At 46.3% G+C, this 15,392-nt stretch overlaps 1 long non-coding RNA gene across 1 annotated transcript in view; it reads right to left on the bottom strand.

Moving 5' to 3' along the window:
• The window catches only part of LOC306637828, a 41,446-nt gene that overhangs the window by 10,591 nt on the left and 15,463 nt on the right, over positions 1-15,392 (bottom strand). The window contains exon 2 of the long non-coding RNA XR_013757286.1: positions 2,190-2,312. This is a non-coding gene — a long non-coding RNA (uncharacterized lncRNA). The remainder of the gene's footprint in view (positions 1-2,189; positions 2,313-15,392) is intronic.

Raw genomic sequence — 15,392 nt, 5'->3', positions numbered from 1 at the left:
GCGGGCCTGTGCCACCCAGCCCGCTCCTGTGCCTGCCTGGGCTCAGGACCCTTCTGTGTTAGTGAAAGCCCGGCAGGGCGAGGGCTCAAGACATCCAGCAGGAGTTCTGGCCTGTGCATTGAGGCAGGAGCTCCCTGCTCTGCTCCTTCTTCCACAAATGTTGGCAGGGGTCTTCTTAGCACCAGCCTCTCTTGGGGTGCTGGAGGACCACAGGAAGCCACGGACCCTGTGGAGGTGTAAGGACCATCAATCAGTGCAACGTTGGACCAGGCAACCAAGTACTCTGTCCTCAGAGCCCACATCTGTAAGATGAGAGGAGAGGGTACCTCACTGTTCCCAGGGCTGTGTGAGAACACCCAGGAGTGTGCTAAAATTCCAACTCTAGCCAGGCACGGTGGCCCACACCTGCATTCCTAGCTACTGGGGAGGCTGAGGCAGGAGGACCACAAGTTCAAGGTCAGTCTCAGAAACTTAGCAGGACTCTGTCTCAAAATAAAAAAAAAAACTTGAGGGTTGGGGGTATAGCTCAGTGGTAGAATACTTTTGGGTTTAATCTACAGTACAATAAAAAAAAACGAGTCTGGGCCCCATCAGCATTCCCACGGGTGGAGCACTGGAAAGCTCTGAGCTGATTCTGCACTGAGCCTAGTTGGGGGCAACCGAGACAAGTCCTCACAGAGGTCCTTTCACACTCTAAGAGCTGACGTGGCAGGGGACTGAGTTCAGTGTGCCAAGTTATTTCGACAAGTACCTAACACAGATTTGGGTGATAAACAGTTAGAGAACAGAAAAAACGAAGGGCAGGGGCCTGGCATTGGCCTGGTGGACAGAGGCCATCCTAGCTGGGGGAAGACACAGACCAAGAGAGTGGAGGGCCTGCTGTCCTGCTTGCGCAGCTGTCATGGAAATGACTGGTGAGGGCCCGCAGGCCACCTGGGGCGGGCAGGGTAGGAGTCTTGAGTGGGAGCAGTGCCCAGGATCAACACAGTCTGGGGGACCCTTGGGGTGGTGCGTGGGCAGCAGGGCCACGCGTGGGAGGGTGGCCTTTAGGTCCGGCGCGGCGTGCACCTCCTCTCGCCAGGCCAGGGCGACAGGCTGCCGCTGCTAACCCTCGCAGACATTCCGACGTTCGTGAACACAAGTCTCTCTTCCCACATTCTGATTTCTTTCAGAAGTCTTGTCTTGTCTGAAAAGCGGCCCGATTTGTGTTTGTTGACTGCCTGATATGTTCAAGGCCTGCATAGAGGACCTCAGATACAACCAAAAGGAAAGCGAGCTTTTGCTTTGATACAGTAGTGATGTGTGGGTGGGAGGGAGAAGAGGCAGACAAGCAGCAGAAGCCCTGGGCAAAAAGCACCTAGCAGCTGCCACAGGAAGTGGGAGGTGGAAGGATTTTGGAGGATGACCACACGTGGAAGACCCAGGAGATGGTGGTACTGGAGCTGGGTCTAGAACAGCAGGCAGGTCTTCATCAGGCAGGGTAGGGCCGCCAGAGCATTCGGGGGACAGCAGGAGCAGAGCACAGAGGTAGGAAGAGCTGAGGCTCGTTTGGGGGAAAGCATGTGGTGCTACCTTGACCAGGTTGTGCTGGAGTAGGAAACACAGGTAGGGCACAAAGGCAGGCTGGGGTCAAAGAGAAGCATGCACTTGAACTTGGAAATTGAGAAGGGCCCTGAAGGTTAAGAAACCTGCGTGATCTAAGTGGCACTCTGAAGATACGACACTGGTGTGCAGGCTGGAGGCCAAATGAACCACGCTACCTAGTGTGAAGAGGATGAGAGGGTGGATGATGGGTGGCAGGGGACCTCCGCTTTCCAAAACCAGGGTCCAGGAATCTGCCCAGATGAGATGTGGAGGACTACCACAGCTGCAGGGGATCTCTGCTATTAACCAGGGTCCAGGAACTGTGGGGTGGGCTGCAGAGGATATTCTGAGGTGTCCTTAAGACTCTCCTTGCTGGGCACAGTGGTGTGGTGCAGGCCTGTAATCCCAGTGGCTCGGGAGGCTGAGACAGGAGGATTGCAAGTTCCAAGCCAGCCTCAGCAACTTAGTGAGGCCCTAAGCAACTTAGCAAGACCCTGTCTCAAAATAAAAAAGGGCTGGGGATGTGGCCCTGTGGTTAAGCACTCCTGGGTTCAATCCCTGGTACCAAGGGGGAAAAAAACCCAACTTTCCTTAGCGTAGGGTACCTGAAGTCCACAGTGGTCCACTCTGTCACATACTAGAAACAGAGTCAAGCCTCCTCCCCGAGGGCCTTCTTTCAACACTGACCCATTCACCTTCCTCTGCTATCAGCAGCCATTCCATGGGCTCTGCAAGAAAGAAACAAGAGCGGCTGGAGTGAAGGCCACGGTGCTCTTCCTTCCTCACAGCCCTGAGCGTGGGGATCTTGCTCCTCGTGACCCCTGTGCCCCTCTGCCCAGCATCCGATGGCTTCGGCCGCCAGCCCGCTCTCCCCAGGCTCCTGCTCCGAGCCACCTCGCTCCAGCACTGCCAGAGCCCCGCCTGCTGTCCCTCTCCCTCCCTCCTCACAGCCCCCTACACGTGGCCTGAGTGGGCTTTCTGTTTTGTACCAGGGATGGAAACAGGGTGCTGCACCACTAAGCTACACCCCAGACCTTTTATTTTGAGACAGGTTCTTGCTAAGTTGCTGAGGCCGGCCTTGAACTTGTGATCTTCCTGTGTCTGCCTCCCCAGCCACTGGGATTACAGGGATGCGCCACTGTGTCCAGCTAGCTTTTCGAGAATCGAAGGCACCATGTTGCTGCCTGGTTTCAGCCCCCAGTGGGGGCTCACACTCAGGCTGACCTCAGACCCCTGAGCTGACCCGCATGGTCTTCAGTGACCTGGCCCCGACTCCTTCATCACCTTGCCCTTCAGCCACTCTGGCCTTCTTGGCATCTCCACACCCACCGCCTGCGCCAGCTCCAGCCTGCCCTTGCTCTCCCCTCCGCCTGGAATGCTCTCCCCCAGATGCTCACGTGGCCCACTCCCTTTCTTCCTTTAGGATTCCGTTGAAATGCCACCTCCTCAGAGAGAACTTTCAGGACCCCTCTGTCACTCTCTGCCCACTTGCCTGCCTTGTTTCGTTTGTAGCTTTGAGCACAGTTGACTGTGTGGTGTCCACGTTCTCCAGTGGATGTGAGGCCCACAGGGTGGGGTCTCTGCCTGCCTCTGGCTGGTGAGGGCCAGCTTCTCCAGAAGTAGTCCTTGAATGAGAACCGTGGAAGCCTCCCAGAAATACACTTCCTCCGCTTGGCTTTGTTCCTGCTCCTTGTTCACTCTGGTCTTCTTGGGCTTGAGCCCAGCTGGATCCTTCCCTTGGTCCTGGACCTGCGCAGCCCAGCCTCACCAAATGGCCATGTATTTCCAGCCCTGGCTTGCCCCTGCATGGATCATAGGGTCCAGAAGACCCACTCCTCACTGCTCCAGCAAAGGTCCCAGCCCCCATTTCCTCAGGTGCTGCTATAGTGAAATACCTGAGACTGGGGAATTTATAAAGAACAAAATTTATTTTTAATTGTTCCGGAGGCTGCAAAGTTCAAGATCAAGGCAACAGCAGGCTTGGTATCTAGCAAGGGCCTATCTCTGCCTCCTCCTGCAGGGACAAACGCTGTGTCTTCCCAAGGCTGGAGGCAGAGGGCAAAAGGGCCTGGGGTGCTTCCTGGATACTCCCTGCCAGCTCCTTTACAGGGCTGAATCCCACTCTGTGGGTCTTGCCCCATGACCCAGTCGCCTCCCAAGGCCCTCTTCTTAATACTAGCACCTCTGTGATGAAGTTTCAATATCTGAATTTGGGGGCACATTCAGACCCTATTGCCAGCAATGAGGTTTGAAGTCACCTCTTTTTTTTTTTTTTTTTTTTTTTTTGGTACCAAGGATTGAATCCAGGGGTGCTTAACCACTGAGCCACATCCCCAGCCCTTTTGATGTTTTATTTTGAAACGGGGTCTGGTTAAATTGCTTAGGTTCTCACTAAGTTGCTGAGGCTGGCTTTGGACTTGAATTCTCCTGCTTCTGTCTCCGGAGCCACTAGGATTACCAGCCAGGCTTGAAGTCACCTCCTAACCTGCCCTGTGCTGATAGTGTCCCTCCTTCATTCTAGCTTCAAATAAAAGAATCATTTCTGAAAACTGTTTTGAGCCTATCCTACATAAAAGTGAATGGTTCTCTATTTCCTAAGGAACGAAGATCAAACTCCTCAACTGGGAGCTCCAGTCTATTTGTAGCCACAGAGTTCCCAAAATAGGACTAGGATTCAAATGCTCAGAAGGGCTGCAAAGGTAATGAAAGTGAAAATTGTGGATGCCGTATAAAAATAAGAGGTGGCAGGACTGTGGCAAGCTGGAGAGCCACTGTCCTTGTTAAAGGAGAGAGCCACCATCCCCAGGAAGAACCGGGGCCAGGGGCCCAGCACAGTGGCATGCGCCTATAATCCCAGTGACTCAGGAGGCTAAGGCAGGAGAATTGTGGGTTCAAAGCCAGCCTCAGTAATTTAGTAAAGGGCTAAGCAACCCTGTCTCAAAATATTAAAAAAAGGATTGGAGATGTGGCTCAGTGGTTAAGCTCAGTGCATTCAATCCCTGGTAACCAAAAAAAAAAAAAAAACCCACTAGAATTGAGCCAGATGGTCTGCTCATTCTGCAGAAGCAAAAGAACTGGGTTTTCAGGGGAAATTTCCTGAGATTTTAAATGTTGGGTCTCTCTCTCTCTCTCTCTCGGCCTTCCATATCACCAGACTGATCTACCTGCTATACGTTAAGTACTCCTTACAAGTTAATTTCATGGTTCCTGTCCAACCTGGTCTGCCTTCCCTTGCCTGAAAACCCTGGTCCCTCAATCCCTTGGGCCACTCACTCTCTGACCCTGAATCATCTTTCACCTTTGCTCCTGTACTATCAACAGCCCCGAGGCAGCACAGAGAGTGAACAACTAAGCCAAGTGTCAGAGGAACTGGGTCACTCTGCTCCTTGCTAACCAGTTAGGTGACTGGCAAGTCATGGCATCTCTCAGAGCATTAACTTCCTCATCTGCAAATGGGAGCAGATAACTCTCGTTCTGCTCACTCTCAGGTGACCTCAGATGAGATAAATAAATGCGGCCTAAACTGCAGCACCTTTGCAGACTCACAGCCCTAACCCTCAAGGTGCCCTTAGAGCCTCTGGAGCAGCACGCTCGTCTCCCAGGTCCCTTCCCGCTTCTCCTCTCCCTGAAGTCCATGTCATACCTTCCCTCTCCCTTCAGACCTCCATCCCCACAGTAGGCTGGCACCCTGTTTCCAATTTCACTGAGGAAATGGAAACGGAAGGGAACTTCAACAAGCCGCCACCAACACGTGCCACCCACCCACGGAATGCACCCAAGATGGCCTTCCTGCATTTCTGTGTATGCAGCGAGCAGCAGCCCAGCCCTCCAGGTGTCTCTAGATCCTGCTTCTCATCTATTCAAGGCCCCTTCACTAAGAATTCTCCTCAGTTCAGCAACATACATTTTCCTGTTTCTACCGGATCTTTCTCATCAACCTACAAAACTCAGAACAAACAGAAGGTATTGATTCTGCTCTTCTCTCCATTTCTCTCCTTCCTTTTATATCTAACTCCTCAAAATGGTTGTCTGCATTGCCTCCAGTGTCTCTCCCACTTAGCCCTGGGCAGAGCCCCCTGTAATGAGACAAGGAAATAATAGGAATTGCTATAGTCGTGTGTTATGCAGTAATAATAAGCTGTATTTGGTATTTGCCTGAACTTGTAAAACTAAAATAAAGGTGCCTGGTGACAAACTTGCTGTGTGGCAGGATGACACTCCTGAACAATGCCGATATGAACCTTGATCTATGATTTGAGTGGGGGCTCCTGGTCTAGTTGTATTCTGGTCTTTATCAATGAAGACCAGAGCGTGACTGGGTGAAAATCACTACTTAAACCCCTGGACTTTTGGAGCAAACTGTCAGCAGCACTGTGACCAGAGGACTCCACGTCGCTCTGTCTCTTAACTGTCCTGGCTGCTGTCCACCCCATCACTGATTGCTGATTGACCATTGTCACTGAGGCCAGATGACTGACCACCTCTCCCGTGGCGAAGACTGCCACCCAGCCTCTAGCTTATCGGACACCAGAGGACATCCAAAGACACCCGAAGAGCTGAGAGAGGCTACTGCTGAGAAGGATCCCCTCGGTCTTGCTGACTGACCTCTTGGCTAAGAGACGTTGCATTGAGTAAGTCCATGGGGACTGGACTCTAGGGAGTGAATCTTCAATGTATTTGTGACTTGCTGTCATTAGGAATGTTAAGGTGAGTGTGCACTGCATGAGTAAATCCACTTGTTGGAACCAAACTCGATTCCTCTCTTACTGCTCATGACACCCCCTCTAGTCAGGCTGCTGACCCCTCCCCTCCGCTGTAGTACTCTGTTAAAACTCTCCAGGCCCTGCTATACTGCTAAATCCAGTGGTCGGTTCTTGGTCTTCACCTTAGTTGACCCACACAGAGCACCCAGATCCCAGACAGCACGTTGCCCTCTGCCTCCAACCTTGCCCCTAGCTACCTGTCTCTACTGGTTCTTCTGCATCTCCACATCTCAGTGTTGGAGCACCTTGGGTCTCCATCTTGACCTTTTTCCCACTTCTCTGGTGCCTTCGTCCAAGATCATGGTGTAAATGCTCTTCCAATACTTACGGTCTAGCCTGGGCCTCTCCACTCAACTCCTGACCCAGAAATCCAGCTGCGTTCTGCGGGTGAATTATCTCCAACTTAACACGTCCCAAACTGAGCTCTAGCTGCCCCCACGTCCCAGACTCTCTCCTCCCAGGTCCCTGCTCGCTGCTTTGCCCACTAGGTGTTGACCGAGTGCCTCTGTGTGTTGAGCTGGATGCAGGCGCTTGCAGGCTTCCGAGCTGGGCGATGGAGAGATCCATGCAGGTCTGGTGCCCTCCCAACTCTGTGCTTCCTGCTCTTAGTTTGCCTTCAGAATCCGCCCATCCTGGCCCCTCCATCACCCCCACTGCTGCCACTGCTGCCACTGCTGCCACTGCTGCTTGTGGCCTCAGCCTCTCATGGGCCTCCTCAACCTTACTCTCACTCTCTGAAGTCCATTCTCAAGCCGGCAGCTAGACTGCTTCTCTTGAAATGCAAGGGCATTGCTTGCTGCCTAAAATCCCCCTGGGCTACTCACCCACCCCTCTCACAGCCAGGGCAGCCATGGGACCCTCCAGGTCTTTCTCCCCTGTCTACCTCTGAACTCATTGTTCTGAAATCACCCTGGCTCATTTTGTCCCCAGAACCCTCCAGGATGGTCTTGTGTCGGGCCACTGTACTTGCTGTTCCCTCTGCCCAGGGTGCTCTTCCCTCAGATCCCAGCTGCTGGCTCCCCTCCCCCTCAGGCACACTCCCTCAGGGTCCAGACCCCCTGTCTTCATCTCTGTCCAGCATTTAATGGGCGGCTATCTAGTCGATAAGCTTGGTTTTCTCAGTCTCCCTCACTGGCTTGTCAGCTCTATGAAAACAGAAATGTTTTAATTTTTTTCCTTGATCTGTGATATCTTACATAGCACCTAGCATACTGTAGGCACTCAATAAATATTTTTGGAATGAATGAATGAATGAATCTAGTACCCAACCCTGTCATTTCTTTGTATTTTTTGCTGAATTTCATGTGCATTTTATTAACCTTTCATGTGAATATTTTAACACCTTTTACCAAATTATCAAATCCTTGCAGGCAGATTTGTATCTTACCTACTCCTGGTTTTATAACCCAAATAACACTTCCTGTGACACGCATAGGGTTCATTTAAGCTTAGAAAACTTTCAGTATCTTCATTCTTTTCCAGATTCCAACTCACGAACAATTTCCAAGGTCCAGTTGCCTATCTTCTACTTTACATGCCCCTAGGTAGCTCCAGGTCCAGTGACTCTGGGAAGCTTTGTTCTCTGAGGAGCACAAGAGCCAGGCAGTTTCCGGCCTGGTTACAATGTGCAGATCTGTCCACTAAGACCAGCTTCAGGGTTTCCTGGATAGGACTCAACAGTTGAGGAAACAAAAGTAAAAACCGACCAATGTGATCACCTTAAATTGAAAAACTGCTGCACAGCAAAGGAACAGTCAACAGAGTGAAGAGATAACTTATGGAAGGGAACAAACTATTTGTCAGCTGTTCATCTGATGGAGGATTAATATCCAGAATGAATAAAGAACTAGAAAGACTTAACAATGACAACCAAAAATCCCAGTAATCTAATAAAAAGAAAGCATGGGCCAGTGACCTGAAGAAACACTTCTCAAAAGAAGAAGTACAAAGTCAATAAATATATGAAGAAATGCTCAATATCTTTAGCTATCCAGGAAATAAAGTCAAAACTGCACTGAGATTCCATCTCACCCCAGTCAGTATGGCTGTTATCAAGATAAAACAAAACAAAAAATGCTGGCAAGGACGTGGACAAAAAGGAATGCTTGTCTGTTGCTGGTGGGATTGATTGTCAATCAGTATAGCCACTATAGAAAGGAGTGTGGCGGTTCCTCACAAAACTAAAAATAGAGCCACCATATGACCCAGTCATGCCACTCTTGAGTCTGTGCCCAAAGGGAAGGAAGTCAGCAAGCAGAAGGGAGTCCTGCGGGTCCACGTTCACTGTGGTACCACTCACAACAGCCACGTTGTGGGTGAGACCAGGTGCCTGTTCACAGTGAATGAAGGGAGAAAATGTGTAGGTAGGCAGTGCAGTGTTATCCAGCCATGGAGAAGAATGAACCATTTGCAGGGAAATGACTGAATCTGGAGGACGTCATGGTATATGAAATAAGCCAAACTCAGAGAGACAAGGAGCACGTTTTCTCTCACATGTGAAAACTACAAAGAAGATGACTGGATGCCAGTGGTGCACACCTGTGATCCCAGGACTTGGGACTCCCAGGCAGGAGGATTGCAAGTTAGAGGCCAGCCTCAGCAACTTAATGAGACTCTGTCTCAAAATAAAAAATAAAAAGGGCTGCAGTGGAGGAGAATCCCCTGGGTTCCACCCCAGTACAAAACAAAACAAAACCCAAAAAACCCGCCAGTAGAAGAGCTCCTGGGAAGAGGGAGGGGACAGGAAGGTGGGAGAAGTCAGAGGGAGGTGGAGGTGATTCAGGGAGATGTGCACATGTATGGAAGGTCCAGGGAGATCTGCTAACTTACCAGTCTATGTTAATGGAACAGCCACCACAAAAGACAAAAGCAAAGCAAACAAAACACAAGATGGGTGTCCAGCAGAGGCAGCGCAGGTCAGCAGGAACCATGCAAACAGCCGTCTCCCTAATCCACGTTGGTAGATTCTGGCTCACAAGTCCTGCGATTCCTACTTGTCTTCCCGAGGGCCTTGTGAAGTGTCCTCAGGAAAGTCCCCTCTCAGAAGGACCCGAAATACTGGCTGAGGCATTGAAGCCAGAATTGGGAACAGGTAGTTAGTGTAGAAATAGGGGATCGGGTCAAATCGAGGAAATGGAGGCCATAAAATCATCTGCCTCTGGAAGTTGGAGACTGCCCCTGGAAGAATGAATGTCAAGGATCTCCGGAGCCCATTGATTACCAAATTTACCTGCCTTTATCAAGGACTGCAAGCCAGGAGCTGCTAATTAATGCCCCCTGGGCCCTTACCTGCCTGAATCACCCTGGCCCTCCCCCTGCCCATGGTTTTTCACTTAATGCAAAACCAGGCCTAGTCATGTAGGCAGGAAAGAGAGATAAGCGGGGGGGAGAGAACTGGAGAACAAAAGAGACTTTAACCTATAAAAGATGTAGGGTGCGCTCACTTCTTGGGACTTTAGAACATCAGCCATGGCCCCCTTCTTACTGCCGGGAGAAGTCTGTATTATTAGCTTTAAATAAAACCTGCTTAATATGCTTGCCTTGGCGTGCTTCTCTAGTGTTCAATCTTCAACATTAGAAGGAGCAGAACTCGGCACCGGTAAACGGCGGTATCAGATTTGGAGGTCCCACCGAGATTTACACCGAGGTAAGTAAGCTTCTCTCTCCACGCACCCCACATCTGTTTGGGGTGCATCTTTCTGTCTCTTTATTTTTGGAGGGCAAAATGGGCACCCGTCGGCTACTTAAATGCAGTTAGTGCAGCCGCCATTCTTAAGACTCGGGTGGAAGGTTTCCCGGCCCAGGCAAGTTTCCAATCACCTGCTCTGTAGGCATGTTGGACTGTGCTGAAGCCGATTCCTACTTTTCTGTCCAGGCCCGGAGCGCAATTGCCGCCAGTACACGGTGTCCCTAGTCCTGATCTGCCCAGGATGCGTGGAGGTGGAGGAAGGGTTGGAACAACTGCGGGGTTCTCGGCCCGGGCTACTCTCGGGTGGACCCCAAAGGTTCCTTCTCCGGACTCCACCTCCCGACAGCCCTGAGGGGTATCCAGAGTGATCAGTAGACGAATGGCACTGAGGGAAAGCGCCAATTACCTTTGCCTCCGTATGGGCCGCACAGTGCACAACACTCCCGCACATCCACTCCCTCTGGATGTTCCCCTTCCCTTGCCGGTCAGACATTAGGAATTCAAGCTGTAGGATTAAGGCCTGGGATGATTAGTGTGAAAATGCCCAGGTTCCCTTTGTTCACATAGTTAGCCTTCACTAGTGTAGACACTAGAGTGTCCCCATTACTGTTCCTGTGCTTAAATGTGCTCACGGTGTTCTCTTTAAGCTGCAAGAGGGAGGCATTTAAAAACCCCTCCCGTGAGACCCTCCAAGCAAAGGGCGTTATACGCCTAACAACCAATAGATGTCCCCTCACCCTCCGGAGATTCCTTTAGTCTACAGGGCAAAAAGATAGGCAAAAGGCACGCTTTTTTTACTTTTGTCATCGTTTTTCACAATTAGGAGTTTATAGTGGCAGGAGGAAAGCAGTAATGCCCTTAAGTCTGAATCCTCCCAGGGTCCCTAGCACAGGGCAAACTAGGACCCTAGCACTTTGCCGAAGAAGGCCAGAAATAACTTTGGCAAAGCCAGGTAGTGAGAGACGGGTTTTCTGGACCGTAAGGAAGCTCAAAGTTAGGGAGACGTCCCTAATATTTCTAACTCAGAAGGGAGCTTCTCTCTCAACAGTATTGCCAGGTTCACCACTAGCCTGCATACTGCTAAATTGCAAATGATCAAGAAAAGTGCCTTTCATATGTTACCATGCTTGACATCAATAATCTCTACCATGAGAGGAGAAAGCCTTGAGGAATCGCCCACTAAGGGAGGAAAATTGAGGGGACCCTCCCAACTTAAGACAGACAAAAATAAATTTAAGGAGGCTTTTGGAGGATCCTAATAAATATTGAGATGTTTCAAAACTTATGCCAGGTATGACTTCATCTGGAAAATTATGCTATTAACCATCTAGAGAACAGGCAGTTCCCAGAAACCATCCTAACTGGGATTCAAATAGTGAGTAGGATGCCTAAAAAACTATTATGCAGCCTTCAGGAAAGTCCTGCTATTTCATAGAGAGACTTAGGAAAGCAATAAGAAAACACACCACCCTGAATCCATAAAGGGCCACCTACTTTTAAAGTATAAATTTACCATTTAGTCAGCCCCAAATATTTAGAGGAAATTACAAAAATTGGCACATGGTCCTGATCAATCCTCAGATGATCTTCTCCAGCTTGCATCTTCCGTTTTTTTTAATAGACATCAATAGGAAAAAAGGGAACATATAGGCAAGGAAAAGGACTTATTAAAGATCATTCAAACTGATAGAAACTTTTAATGCCTTGCAATAGTCCATGCAATTTGCCCATTTTAGGAGTTAAAAAGCAAAATGCCTAGTCCAAAACCTTAGAATAATGAAGCAGCAATTTCCCCCACCCTGTAGTTCTTAATCCATATACTTTTATCTTGTATTCCAACTGCTGCTTGGTTTACTAAGTTAGATTTAAAAGATGACTTTTCCTGTTTATGCTAGACTCTGAATGGCAATTTCTGTTTGCCTTTGATGAACCAGATACTGTATCTCAACTAACCTAGACAGTGTTGCCTCAGGATTTAGATGGCCCTCACCTGTTCCGGACAAACCTTAGCTAAGGACTTAACAAAATTCAGAGATAAAACATCTGTAATTGTTCTCTAGTAAGTAAATGACATCCTTTATGTGCCTCCACCCAGGAGGAATATCAAAAGGCCATTACAGAAGTCCTAAACTTCTTAGCTAATAGGAATTATAAGATCTCAAAAAATAAAGCTTAATTATGTCATCAACAGGTTCAATACTACAGTAAATAGCCACCATAGGACAATATTCTGCCCCAGGAATATCAAGAAGGGGACTTACTTCTAGCTCCTGTCCTCAGCTTACCTATGAAGCAAGATTTAACTTGTTAGTCACAAAAGGGAAAATAAATCCTGGATAAGCAGCCATAGGCAGCTCAATAACCAATGGCATATCTCAGTGAAGAACTTAGCAAAGTAGCTTCATTCTCAAAAGTAATGGAAAATAAGGTCTCATAATTTTCTTTGACATCCAACCTGTCCTGATGAGATGGCTAAAATGCCCTAGGCACAAAGTTTGTGTTAAAGCCTGTTAGATCCTTCCAGATCTCAGTCAAGGCTTACATTGAAATGTGAATAAAGGAAGCCTAAAGGCTCAGTAAGAGACCGGTCTCAAACCCAAGGAAAGAAAAGGTAAAAAGAGCCTTATCTAAACTCCAGCAAAAGTAAATTTTATGGTACTTCACTAAAGTAATTAACGGCCGTATCATTTTTTCAGGACTCTTGTTTTTTTTAATTATATGTTTTTTTGAGCTCATGATTTTTTTTTGATCAGTTCTATTTTTTTATTCAACTAGAGTTTTTGAACATCTGTTACATTGCAATGGAAATTCACCTATAAAGTTACAAGGCCTTTAATTTTGTGTTATTTGTATGTTGTGCTGTCTGATGTCATGTTTTGTCTGTATCAAAACTGAGCGCTCCTAAAATTAAAATTAAAAAAATGGATCCAGATACTCTCAATTCACGTGATTTAAAAAGGTTCAAATTGGGTAAAATAATAAAAGTAAAATGTCTTTGAAAATAACTCGCAAGTCTCTAGGTGGTCAAGCTAATAAAATGTTGATGTTAATAAAATGTCTAATATCAATTGCTTCTAGGACTTTTCTTCAACAGGGAAGAGACAGCAAATACTCTTCAGGACACTTGTCTGATATCTTGGTTTTTACAGAATAAGTGAATTAGAGTTAACCTGTATGGGATTACTCAAATATGTTTGTAGAGACATCTGATTAATTTACAAAGTTAAAATGCTAATTGTTAAATAACATCGAGTACTTTTAACTCCTTAAATTCCATGGGGTATCATACTTAAACATTATTAGTGTTTTCATAGGTTGGTAAATAAAAGGGTTTAAACTTGCTTTGTGTCATCACTACACTAAAACCAAGGTTACGAAGAGTTATGTCCTAACAAGTGCAATTCTATATACAAAGGGTCCCAAAAGTTTCAACTGTGTTTCAATTAGAGTACTATAAACAACAAAATATTTAATTTTAATAGAGTAATTTATCTAAATTCAGAAATTTCATAAGAGTTGTTTCAGAATGTGAACAAAAAGGGGTCAACAAATAGGAAAGAGAAAATAAAAGGTTCTGGGTATGGAAATATATTTAGTAAAAGGAAAAAGGAAATGTTTCTGGGTAAGAAAGTTCTTGTGTGATGAAATACATGAGGTTCTAAGTAAGTGCTAAGAAAGACTGTGTGTAAGTAAAGGACAAATTTCAACAAGTTTGTGTGTAACTAAGTTGGTTGTATGTGTGTGAGACACCTAAAGCTATTTAAGGTTTTTCCTAAGGTGAAATATTAATGTTCTGATATAAACCAAAGTTTAATCTATATGGTAAAATAACAAGAATTTCTTAGAAACACTAATTTACTCTTAACTTTATGTCTATTAAGTTTCATTCTTTAGAACAATTAGTCTTGAAAATTGGAGTGTATACAATTATGGTTAAACAACTGTTATAGAGTATTGTACTATGTTACAGAGTCTACATTTTTCTTTAAAAACTAAATTTGGTAAGATAAAAATGTCAAGGTAATTGTGAAATGGTCACTAGTTGTATATTAAATGTGTTCATATTTTTCAGGTACACAAGTTTTTTAAAGCAGGGAATTTTATAAAGCTGCTATTCTCCAGATTAAACTTGTCTGTAATGGTAATTTTAAACTTATAAAGAGTAAATTTTATTGGGAATTAATTTCTATCATTTAATGTTCTATTATAGGACCTGATATCAATAGGGTATGTGTAAAATTTGTTACTTTTTACACTGAGATAAAGAATTTCAAATGTAAATGTATTTCTAAACATTAGAGTCTGACTTGTTTAAAGGTTAATATTGTGAAACATGAAAACATTTTGCCACTTATTCACACAAAAGGAAAGTTAAAAGCTCTCTCAGGCTTTCTTTAATTCATGTTTTAGATATAATGTTAAATTGTTTTAACTAGTGTTCATATAGACTCAGGAAACAATATGTGTAAACTTCTTAAAATGACATTTAAGAAAGAAGCAAAGATCAACATCAGAATTAGAACACTTAAGATCTGTAAAGAGCCACGCCTTACCTGAGATAAGGCTCTGCCTCCCACCTCACTGTGTGTAGGATAGCTCCAAAATAAGCCAGACTTCAGCTTATTTAAAGTTATAGTCAAAAGATTGGTTTTTGTTGTAAAAGTACTGTGATCTCAAATAGGGGATATAATGTGGTTCTCAGTCAAAATTCAAGATAGCTATTATACAAACAAAATATATTTTTACTCTTGCTAATTTCATTTAGTAAAACTGTTACCTGTTAATGTTTTGCAGAAGTAGCTGCTTCAAGAACACACAACCTAGGTAACTTGTGATAATAAGCCATCACCTATAGAACAGATAGTGGTAACTTCCAGTACTAATACAGACTCCAGTTAGATAAAAGGGTAAATAACTGTAAAGTTATAGACACTGAAGTTGAAGCCCAGTACTCTTACTTTATGACTGGTGAGACTGGCTTGCTGGATAATTAAGATCAAACTTAGAAATTGAAGTTAAATACAGAGGTCAAGAAAAGTCCATATTTGGGTCTTGCCCTCAACGTCAGCCTGAACCCAGGGAATAAGAGAACTTCTCTAAGGAGCGTTGCAACTCTGGGTCACACAACCTCCTGATCAAGGAGATTGTTGAGACTAGAGGATGAAAAATCACCCAGTGCATCTGCTGCAGAGGAGGGTCATGGAAAAGGGGAAACATCCCTTAATGCTTCTAAAGGAAGTCACCTCATCAAGAGACCCTGCCTAACCGAAGTCACTGGTGGAACCAGGAAGCCGCTCTTAAGTTCTGTATGAGTGACCCCTGTGGGAACTCAGCTGACTCTTTAACAAGACAGGAAC

The sequence above is a fragment of the Sciurus vulgaris genome, assembly GCF_902686455.1.
Source record: "Sciurus vulgaris genome assembly, chromosome: 10".
Lineage (NCBI taxonomy): Eukaryota > Metazoa > Chordata > Mammalia > Rodentia > Sciuridae > Sciurus > Sciurus vulgaris.
Note: the sequence above shows the minus strand (reverse complement) of the source record. Positions and strands in the feature narration are given on the sequence as shown.